Below are 12,581 nucleotides of genomic sequence, written 5' to 3'. Positions count from 1 at the left end.
TTTTCTTTCTTATTTTCTCTCTCCCTCCCTCCTTTTCTTTTTATTTTTTAATAAAATTTGCGAACACATTTTTATATTTTTCTTTCTTAAACTAAACTGAGAACACAATAATTTTTTTTTATTTTCTTTCTCTTCTCTTCTTTAACACTACATTATTGAGTTTTTTATTTAAGGGTTTAAAAAAGAAAAGATAAGAATTTTTTTTTCATTAAAAGAAAAGAAAGAGAATGGAAAAAAAAGTTAATGTTTTTTTTCTTCAAAACTTTCTAGCCAAATATGGTCTGATTTTGAAGGAAAGTTTAAGTCATGAAAATATTACTAATTTGCCCTATTTTTTCCTTCTTATCTAACTTAATAATGAGGACATGATTGTAAAGTTATAATTTTTTTTCCTTTCTATCTAACTCAAGAATGTAATTAACACTTTCTTTTCTATTTTTTTATTTTAACTAGAGAATGTCTTTTGAATATATAATTTCTTTTCGTTTCTTCCCCTATTCAATCTTATCATTTCTTTTCCTTGTATTTTAAACCTAAGAATAAATGAAACTCTGGAACACTAGGTAAAGATTAGTGTTTTTGGTTGTCAAGAAAGTGGCCTTCGGTTGCCATTAAAAGTCAGCCTCACCTGACTCCATTCGATTGCTTCAAGAATATATTTATTACCAATGGAATTGATTTTAATAATGTAACCAGGGTGTTTAGATTATAATATCATTTTAAAGAAAACAAATATTTTAATGTCTATTATTGATTTAACTATAGTGATCATCATCATGTATAATAAAACTGGTCATCCGATCTATTTGTATCCGTCTTTTTTCTTAAGCCTTTCACGATTCTACTCCTTACAAACCCTTTTAAGGTCGTTTTATTTATCTTTAAAATTAATAAACCTGGTATTACGGTTAACTTGAATCTGCTTCTTCCAAGTCGAATCAACAAAAGGCCAAAACACATCCATCTCCAATCATGAGTTGAAAAGGTTAAATGGGTGAGGGCCATAATCCAAAATATAAATAAATGGAATATTGGGGTCGAGAATAGCTGGGTGATTTGAATTAACAAAATATAACCAAGTAAGTTGATACAACGTTGAATTCAAGAATAAAATACATAAACGACACTTCTGTTGTCAAAATATCAATGTAAATTAAATTCTTGTGGCCAATAATGGCACGTTAAAGCATCAGAAATTGTCAACACTTTCAAGAGGTACATCTAATTTAGGCTTTGAATCCACAATGTTTTTTTATGATTTTTTTATGATTAGATAGTCAAATGTTGACCATGCCGGTCAAGTTTATGATTATGGGTCAGTTTGCTACTAATCAGTTTGCATCCAACTCAGTTAAGGGTAATGTGGCCAAGAAACTTGGATAAACTTCAACTATTAGTCCAAGTGTCTTAGAGCTATAAGTTTCACTAATTTGTTTACATGTTTGACTTGCCATAATATTTTTTTTTCAGTTAGTTTTCATTTCTCATTTAAAGTGCTTAGTGGTTTGATATAAATTATATTTAGAAATTGTAATTACCGCAAAATTAGCTAAACAATGAAAAATCGATTATTTGAGAACTATTTTAAGCCGATTATTTGGGAAGTAACTTAAGTCGATGATTTGGGTACTAATTTTAATATGTTATGTTCTAATTCATAGGTTTGAGGTGTTTGAGTATCCAATTTCAATCAATTTCAAAGTTAGTGTTTATGTTCAAGTTTTGGGGTTTTTCGTTTAAATCTACATAAATTGTTTTGAAACAAAACTAATGTTAACTTTTATCGTTTTTACATACTGAGTTTGTTGGAAGCGAATTCGACCTAGTTCCGGGTTCTAGTATGATAAAACCGAACCACTCGCTTAACTAACTTTAATTCTACAATTCTCATGTTTTGTTTGAATTAACCAAACTAATTTGTAATTATTAATAAAAATCAAACTACAACTTGTTTAATTACATTCTTCCACTTTTATTCGACTTTTAACTAGTTAATATTAAACTCTGATTCAAGAACCGAACTCCTAGCTTTATTTATTTGTTTTCATCATTCTTTTAAACAAATTCCTAAATTAGACATTTTACCTAGAGTTTCCCGTTAAACTGAGTTACGTCAGTCAGCTCGCTAAAAAGTTTGTTTTGCTCGTTTTCACTCGCTTTGGCTTATAAGGTGAGTATATCACAACCTGTTTTTACGTTTTTATTATTTTTGGGGTGTGCCCTGCTTGCGGTGCACACATATAATGTGTATATGTGTGAACCCTCAGGTGAGCAAAAGTGAAATTGCACTAATTTTGACGTTATTTTACCAATCTCGAGAAAATAACGTTAAAAGTGGAGGAAGGTTAATCAGGAATCATGTGGTGGCATTGATAGCCGAAAGACAAGGGTACATGTACCAATTGGCCGGTGTGCCGATGGTCGAGTGTTATGTTCCTTATGTACAAGGCTTGATGCAAAACTACTATTGAGCCGGGGGTCTCACCGGAAACAGCCTCTCTATTCCTATGAGGTAGAGGTAAGGCTATCTACATCTTATCCTCCTCAGACCCTACCATAGTTTTGCTATTGGTGGGATATACTTAGTACGATGATGATGACAATTATTTTTGGGGTGTAGCATGTATCCTAAAAACTACAACATATTTATCTCATGTTTTCAAACTCAATTACGATTCATACTAAATGTCAGTGTGTTATCTTGTCATAATTGTCTTGCTTTGCATGCTAATTGTTAAGTGCTTACGTGCTTATTTTATTGGTTTTTGAAGATGGAAAGTTTAATGCCAACACAAAAGCAAGCCCTAATATTTTGGCTTTGTGCCAAATAGAAATTGAATTGAACCTGAAACCCGAAAACTAAAATAACCGAAACCAAACGGTTTTGAATAACCAAAAAACTGAAACTTTGGTGTTGGGTTTGACTTTTGCCCAAAACCAACACCAAATTGCTCGCGTACACTCTTCTCGCCGAAATGTGGGAGTCTTAACACTAGTTAAAAGTATTAAAGAATGAAATTTGTTAAAAACTTAAAATAAAGCACAAATCAAATTTTTGATTAACCTAAAATATTCAATGTTTCAATTAAAGTAGCTCATGAATCTCTAATTTTTAGGATTAAATAAACTAATAAATTAATAAACAAAATATTGAACGACTATGTTAAAATTCTAATAATTAGGCTAGAAATTAAACTTTTGTCAGTTAAAGCTAAAATATTAATTTTTTCATTCAAAGTGGTTCATGAAGTTCTAATATTTAGGAATACGCAAACAAAGCATTAACTATAAATTAATGTTAAGTAATAAATTAAAATTTGACTTAAAGTATTAAATGTTACACTTAGGCTGCGTGTTATGGTGGGGCGCTTCGAAGCCCCTCCACAGCGCCACGTGTGCACTGGGGGAATCGAAGCCCCAGGGCATACTGTCCCTCTATGGTGAGGGGGCTTCGAAGCCCAACCTTTTTCTTTTTTTATAAAACAAAAAACCAATACAAATAAAAATAAAAAACATTCAAATAAAAAAACCAATAAAAATAAAAACCCTACAAATAAAAAAAAACCTAAAAATAAAATATAACTAATGCTCGTCGTCGTCGTCGTCCTCGTTTGCATATTTGGCCAATATCTTTGCTCTTCTTTTTTCCATCACCGCCTGCGACACAGGATCTAGATGTGATAGATCTTTTGTGATGAGCTCGAGTTCCTTTTGTTTCGTTCGCTCTTGGTGCATCGCTTTATATTCTGCAAGCATCGCCTTTCTTTCTTCGTGCAACTTCATGAGGCCCTCCTGTTTTTGTTTTTTAATGTTGGCAATTTCGGCTAGCCTCCGCTCCAAGTTTTCAAAATGCGAGCTCGTGTCGGAACTCTTAGAGGATGTGGTTCTGGACGAAGATCCTCCACCTCTAACCGCCGCCTTGGCTTTATCTCTTCCTACCGGCCGTGGCAACTCATCCGGTTCGTAAAAGATTAATTCCGGATCCAACTCGTTTAGATTAATTTGACAACGACCATCGGACATGGGCTGTGACGGCGATTGATCGGCCGAAGTAGACGTTGTCTTTGACCGTTTGGACGGTCGCGGTGGTGATGATGTCGGGACCGTATGCCACTTTGGCGAGCTTATGCATTGTCTCCAAACATCCAACATGCTAAAATCTTTATTATAAAGGGCTTTGTATTGTTTTAAGCATGCCTCCAACACATCGACATCGCCATGCCGCTTTTTCTGTTGTTCACAACGCGGGTGTGAACGGCTGTGAAGTCGGTTATTTGTGTGCGTAATGACTTCCATTTGTTGTAGACGGAGTCATTCCCGCGATACTCTCCTCGACCCATTAAAGCAAAGAACTTGGTGTGTATGTACCCAAAACTCCGGCGAATGCTTGCCGTCACCTTCGATACATATAAAAGCTTAATATTAGTAAACAAAAAAATATAACATGGAAAACATATAAATATTTTTATAATATACCTTGAATCGAGTCTTCGGAAGAGGTCGATCCACGCTAAGGCTAACGCCATTACCTCGTCCACTTCCCACATTTGTCGTCCGCCCTTTTCGGTTATTCGAACGTCACCCGGGTTCTTTTTTTTATGACTTCTTTTTGGACGTCGGACTTGTGTTTTGGGTATTTGGGTTTGTGGTACTTGCGAGAACGTATATGGCATTGGCGCCCGAAAGAACATATCGGGGGTAAACGGTGGCATGGGTGGAGGAATCGTCGGTCGTTGTTGGTTTGCATAGAACGGGTTGCTAAGGTCGACGTTATTTGCGAGCAAACTAGCCCACCACATACAACTGGGATCCCACGGGTTTTGATTCAGGTTCGGGTTTGGGTTCGGTGTTGAGCTTGAGCCCGTGTTCGGGTTCGGGTTCGAGTTAGGGTTCATGATTTGGTGTGAAGATGAATGTTGTGAAGATGGTTAAATTTGGTGTGAATATGAAAGTTGTTTGAGTAAAATTGAGAAAAAGGTTTGAATTTATATAGAAATGTTAATTTTAATTTTTTTTAAACTGCTATATTATCGTTGGTGGTGCCCCCCCCCCCTCACCTCCCTTCCGCGCCCGCCTTCCCCTCCACCGCTGCCCCCTCAGCACCCCACCCAACCACGCCCCCCAGCGGTGTTTGCAGCCCCACCGCTCCCTTCTCCCTCTTCCACGGCGCCCATAGCGCACAGCCTTAAGGTAGTTCATGGGTTTCTAATATTTAGGACTAACAAAAAAAAATACATTAACAATCTATTATTAATACATCTATATATACCTCTATAGAGAATCATCGCTGATGAAACCAAATCCATATTCTCATGATCACTATTGATCTTAAAAACATTAAACGATTATTAGCATGTTGATCTTGAAACCACTTTTGAGTCCTATGAGGACGTTGCTGCTTGTAGCGTGTCTCAATTGGGCTGCATGCGTTCGATTTATGATATACGACATTGATTGGCTGGGAAAGGAGATTTACGGTTGTAAACTATTCGAATGATACCGATTAATCGATGGTGAGTACCCCACCGTCCAACTTAGGGCTGGCAATTCGTGTCTTAACAGGTTTAACAGGTATGCAGCGGCGCGCTGAACACAAGTATCAAACATGAATATGACTCGTTTAACGACTTTATATGTCATGTCTATAAGACAGTTTTAAGTTTCATGTACCAATAAAGGAATACAATGGATTCTAGCCTACTAATTTCAATTATTTAAGAAAATTAAAAAATCACATACCGCACTTTTTTGCTTAACAGGTCTTATCGTGTATTTAACAGGTACCCAATTGCCAGCCCTAGTCCAACTATCACCTAGAAAGTTCTACAACACTATTTAGTTTACCATCGTAAACCATACTTCTCATCCAATCAGTGTCGTATATGAAAACAGAAACCAGCGGCAATATCCACTTAGGCCTCAAAAGTAACTTCAATGTGCCGATATTTTTTTGAAGAATCCAACCTCTTCACTTTCTTTCTTCCATAACTTTAATGTTTGTGGTAAGTACATGTCGTTCGTCACTATGAATAGATAGTAAACTAATATCAATGTTACAAAGATAAGGAACTTTAAAACCTTTATAAATGAAAATTGTTTTTAGATATTCCATAGAACTCACAGAAGGTATTCCCAGGCGTCAAGAACTTGGATAAACTTCAACTATTAGTCTAAATTTATGAATCCCCAAGTGTATTAGGGCTATAAGTTTCACTTATTTGTTTACATGTTTGACGTGCCATAATTTTTTTTCCAGCTAGTTTTCATTTCTCATTTAAAGTGCTTAGTGGTTTGATATAAATTATATTCAGAATTGTAATTACCGCAAAATTAGCTAAACAACGAAAAGCCGATTATTTGGGAACTATTTTAAGCCGATTATTTGGGAAGTAACTTAAGTTGATGATTTGGGAATTAATTTTAATATGTTATATGTTCGATTAAACTCATAGATTTCAGGTGCTTGAGTATCCAATTTCAATCAATTTCAAAGTTCAGGTTTATGTTCAAGTTTTGGAGTTTTTCGTTTAAATCTTCATAAAACTGTTTGAAACAAAAACTAATGTTAACAACGCAAGCAAGGTCCTTTCCAATTGGTAACTCAAATAAACGCACGCAAGGGTTCTTTCCATCTTGTAACAACCAACGTACTCGGATCGGGGTCCCTTTTCCACTCATAGCACGACGATCTTGAGTGCAAAAGGGGGGGGGGGGGGGTATGGGCATACTTATCGATATCACCACTTGAAATTGAATCAACGCAAGTAAGCAAATAAAAACACAAGTCCATAATACGAATTGTAGTTTGAATAAAGAATAACTAAGTAAACGTTTGAATATGATACACATGCTACCCCCAAAAATGTAAAAGCATTAAAAAGGGGGTGTGAGAAACTCACCTTAGAAATTGAAGTGGAAATAAAGATAAAACCGAAATGCGTTAAAGGAACCGAAACGAACGATCCGCACAAACTATAAATAAAAATAAATACGAAAATTTAAAGACTAACTAACAGGATTAATAAAGTTAATTATTTGTTGGGAATTGTTATTATTTTATTATAATTTTTATTATTTAAGGCATAAATTATTTTAGTATTATTTTTCAAGCTTAACGGAATTTTTAACGATTTGTATTATTTAATATTATAACTAAATGCTAATATAAAAGTTATGGTATTTACAAAGCACGGGTCATAACTCGAAAAAAATAATTATGTTATTAATTTAAAGTTAACGAATTAAAGTTAACGGGTTAAAGTTAATAAGTAACGGAAATATAAATTAATTTTAATGGTTTAACGAATGTGGAAGTTAGGTTTTAGTTGAAAATGATACATTATAATTTAAAAAAATTTTATTTATGTTAAAAAATAATTTTATTTGATTTATTACGATTTTTAAATAATGTCGGCGACCGTGTTCTTCTCAAGGTATCCCCTTGGAAAGGTGTCGTTCGTTTCGGGAAGAAAGGCAAACTATCTCCTCGATTTGTTGGACCTTTCAAAATTCTCGAAGTATCGGTAGTGTGGCTTATACTCTCGAGCTTCTGCAAGAACTTTCGAATATTCATCCGACATTTCATGTTTCAAACCTTAATAAATGGCTAGCCGAGGGAAATTTCCACACACCACTTAATGACACTTCATGGTGAAACCGGTGGAAATCATGGATTGCAAAGACAAGGAAACCAAACGTAGCTGTATACCTTTAGTAAAGGTTTGTTGGGAATCCAAGTGTGGCGCTAAAATTCACTTGGGAGCGGGAAGACCAAATGTGAACTAAGTATCCTCATCTTTTTTTATACGGATTCTTCTATTTAATTTCGGGACGAAATTCTCAAAATTAGGGAATGCTGTGACATTCGTCAATTTTTATTCGTATTTGTAATTGTATTCGTATTTGTATTTGAATTCGTTAAACCGACCCGTTGTGTCGTTTCAATGTATTTTATTTATCATTAATAAAATATTTCTGATGATTTAAGTTTTCGTTCGTTGTTTTCTAATATTTTCGATCAATTAACGAAACCCGAAATTTAAGTTTTAAATGTTTAAACAATTCGCAAACTATTCAGATATAATTTGAAAATTATCCAAGTATATTAATTTTATTTCATTTATAAAACATTTTGTAGTTCAAGGTTTGTATTGAAAAAATATACTTTAATCAAGATTTAATATAATATCATAGATGAATGGCCAGAATTATAAATTGTATTTTAAATAATATATTTTATTTCTCATTGCCCAGCCCCCCCCCCCCCCAAAATACCCGTTTTTCGACCAAATGCTCCGGCCGTCGGCGATGCCAAATCAAGCCCCTTTAATATCGCGTTTGACCTGTTTATTCGTTTTAACGACTTTAGAACTGAATAATAAACCCGTAAACGTTGTTATTAACGTATAATCCCATCTATTTAGCTGTAATCTAACCCATTTCAACCGCTAACCTGCCAGAAGTTCTTTAAAACACAATTAACATATTTTCGTTTCAATTAGTAGTATAAATACGACCCCATCTTGCATCTAAACTTGTTCACAATCTTAAATATTACTTAAACACGCTTTGTAATCTTCAATTGAACATCAAAGTTGGTATTCCGGCGAGCTCTCGCTCACCATCAACCAATAACTTTTCCAGGTAATTTTTATATGGTTTTTCTTAGTTTTTAGCCGTCTATTAAAACCCTAACATTAATTAAACAAACATGGTTTGGATTGATCGAATTGAATTGTTAGGGTTTTTGTTGTAGAAGATGACCATGAACATATAGTTTTATAGTTTTGTTTCTGGATTATAATCAAATTATTAGACTAATCCAGTGGTTAAGCTTGTAGGCTGTTAAACTTTAGACCTGGGTTCGAACCTGAGTCAATGCACATTTTTTTGTTAATTTTTTAACCATTTCCCTTAAATATCAAAAATCAAATACGTATAAAAAAAGATGAGGATACTTAGTTCACATTTGGTCTTCCCGCTCCCAAGTGAATTTTAGCGCCACACTTGGATTCCCAACAAACCTTTACCAAAGGTATACGGCTACGTTTGGTTTCCTTGTCTTTGCGATCCATGATTTCCACCGGTTTCTCCATGAAGTGTCATCAAGTGGTATGTGGAGATTTCCCTCAGCTAGTCATTTATTAAGGTTTGAAACATGAAACGTCGGATGAATATTCGAAAGTTCTTGCGGAAGCTCGAGAGTATAAGCCACACTATCGATACTTCGAGAATTTTGAAAGGTCTAAATTATCGAGGAGATAGTTTGCCTTTCTTCCCGAAACGAACGACACCTTTCCAAGGGGATACCTTGAGAAGAACACGGTCGCCGACATTAAACTCAAGAAGTCATCGTTGGTTATCAGCGTAACTCTTTTGATGGCTACGAGCGGCTAAGAGATTTTGTCAAATTTGAGCGATTCGGTCAGTTGTCTCTTGAACAAGTTATGGGCCTATGATTTGGGTTTCACCAATTTCATTCCAACCTATAGGGGAATAACATTTATGGCTATTAAGTGCTTCGAATGGAGCCATACCGATACTCATCTGAAACTATTGTTGTATGAAAACTAAATCAAGTGAAGATGAGAATCCTAGTTTCCACCAAAATCCTTGACACATGACCTAAGCATGTCTTCGATTGTTTGAATCGTTCTCTCGGATTGTCCATCAGTTTGAGGATGATAGGTTGTGCTAAGATCCAATCGAGTCCCTAACGCGATTTGAAGTGATGCCCAGAAATGCAAAGTAAAATGGCTATCACGATCAGAAATGATATGCAAAGGTACACCATGACGACAAGCAATACACTGAACATAAATATGAGCAAGCTGATCAATCGAGAACTTTTCGCTGATCGGGATGAAATGAGTGGACTTAGTTAATCGGTCAACTATAACCCAAATACCGTCGTGGCGGCTTCGAGTAGTCGAAAGTTTGAACACAAAATCCATGGCTATATCTTCCCATTTCCAAATGGGAATGTGCGGTTGCACGAGCAAACCGATGGTCGTTGTTGCTCGGCCTTAAATTTAGCGCAAGTAAGGCATTTTGCAACGTATAACGCAATGTCTTTCTTCATACCGCGCCACCAGAAAGTAGACCGTAGATCGAAATACATCTTATCCGCACCGGGATGAATGAAATATCGAGACTTATGAGCTTCGTCCATGATGAAGGTGTGAAGATCGTCACGATTAAGAACCCATAAATGATTAAGGTAATACAACAAACCATCACGCTTAGTTTTGAGTTGAAGCTCAGCGCCACATGACATTTCGTTCTACATATTACCCTTGGTGACAAAGACATGTTGAGCTTCAAAGATACGAAGTTTAAGATCGGTTTGAACGGTCACGCTATTAAGCAAGGTTGATTTCACATGGGTCTTTCGACTAAGAGCATCGGCTACAACATTCGCTTTACTAGGGTGGTAATGAATTTCGCACTCGTAGTCACTAAGTAGTTTGGCCCATCGTCGTTGCAGCATGTTTAGATCCTTTTGGTCGAAAATATGTTGAAGACTCTTATGGTTAGTGAATACTACACATTTAGTGCCATAAAAGTAATGTCTCCAAATTTTCAACGCGAATATGACATCACCGAGTTCGAGATCATGCGTCGTATAATTCCTTTCATGAATCTTAAGTTATCATGAAGCGTATGCGATAACTTTGCCTCGTTGCATAAGGACACAACCGAGGCCTTGATTAGAAGCATCGCAATAGACAACAAAATCTTCATTGCCCTCGAGGAGTCCAAGGATCGGTGCATCGCAAAGCATATGCTTTAGATTTTGCAAAGCTTCATGTTGCTTTGGCCCCCACTCATAAGGTTTATTCTTGTGAGTTAAAGCGGTTAGGGGCAAAGCGATCATGGAAAAGTTAAGAATGAAACGGGGATAATAACTCGTAGGACCAAGAAATGGGCAAACTTCGGTGGGAGAGGTTGGAGTTTTCCAATTCTTAATGGCTTCGACTTTGGTTGGGTCTACATGGATACCCTTTTTGTTTACTATATACCCTAAGAACGAAATTTCATTCAACTAGAATTCGCACTTAGAGAACTTAACATAAAGTTGTTCCTTCCTCAAAAGGTCAAGGATGGAATGAAGGTGTTTCTCGTGCTCAGCTTTGGACTTAGAATAAATGAGGATGTCGTCAATAAAAACAATTATGAATTTATCTAAAGGCTTGAATACGCGGTTCATGAGGTCCAATACCGCGGGTGCATTGGTTAACCCGAAGGGCATAACCCTAAATTTGTAATCTTCGTATTGAGACCTAAAGGTGGTTTTAGGTATGTCGTCTTCATGCATGCGCAGCAGATGATAACCCGAACGAAGATCAATCTTTGAGAAGCATGAAGCCCCTTGGAGTTGATCAGAAAAATCGTCAATGCGAGGCAAAGGATGACGATTCTTGACCATAAGCTTGTTGAGCTCCCAGTAGTCGATGCACGTACGAAAAGAGCCATATTTCTTCTTGATGAAAAGAATGGGTGCGCCCCCATAGAGATGAACTAGGGCGAATGAACCCTTTGTCCGAAAGTTCTTGGAGCTGATTGGACAAATCTTGCATCTCGGAGGGTGCAAGACGGCAAGGAGCCTTCGCAATCGGGGTTGCACCAGGCACGAGATCGATTCAGAATTCAACTTAATGAATATGAGGATGACCAAAAACATCTTCGGGAAAAACTTCGTGAACGACAGGAATGTCTTCGATCTTCTGTTCCTTCTTTTCCACCACATGAGCGACGAACGACACATACTTCTTGCGTAAGTACGTTTGGGCTTGAGAACAAGTTATGAAATTACGGCTCAAAGGGGAAGGCTTTTCACCAAAGACACGAAGAAGTTAACCATTTACAAGCGGGATACAGATGAACTTCTCGAAACAAACGACTTCGGCACGATGAAAAGATAACTAGTTCATGCCTACTATGATATCAAAACTTTCCAATTGCATAGGTATGAGGTTAATTGAGAACTTGTGGCCGTTTAGATTTAACTCGCAATTCCAAATAACAGCGTCTATCGATACAGATTTACCGTTAGCTACTTCAACAGAGTACGAGTTTCTAAGCTTAGATCGGGGTTTAGCAAGCAAAAGTTCAAATTCTAAGGACACGAAAGTTATATTGGCACCGATATCAAATAAAATGGATGCAAAATGGTCGTTTACGAAAAAACGTACGGTTCACCACGTTGCCGCTTTGTTGGGCTTGATGGGCATTAATCATGAAAGCACGCCGACGAGCATCTTGCGAAGCTTGAGCATCTTGACCGTCTTGTGGTGCAGGTGCTTGAATAGCTGGGACCTATTGAGCTTAAGATTGATTAGCCAATAATTGTGAAAGTTGTGGCTGGATAGCTTGATAGGCTTGGTAAGCTTGAAGCTGTAACTGCGAGGCTGGAGCCAGCTGAAGCGATTTCACATTCATGAGTCATGGACAAGCGTTGCGGAAGTGGCCAGGGTCACCATAGTTATAACAAGCCTGCACTTGATTAATGGGTTAACCAAATTGCATGGGACGAGGGTTCGGTTGAGCAACCCATGGAGCAGCAATCGACATCATGGTGG

The sequence above is a fragment of the Bidens hawaiensis genome, unplaced genomic scaffold, assembly GCF_021521415.1.
Source record: "Bidens hawaiensis isolate Kalapana, Puna unplaced genomic scaffold, B.hawaiensis_p1.1 tig00004864_1, whole genome shotgun sequence".
Taxonomy (NCBI): domain Eukaryota; kingdom Viridiplantae; phylum Streptophyta; class Magnoliopsida; order Asterales; family Asteraceae; genus Bidens; species Bidens hawaiensis.
Note: the sequence above shows the minus strand (reverse complement) of the source record.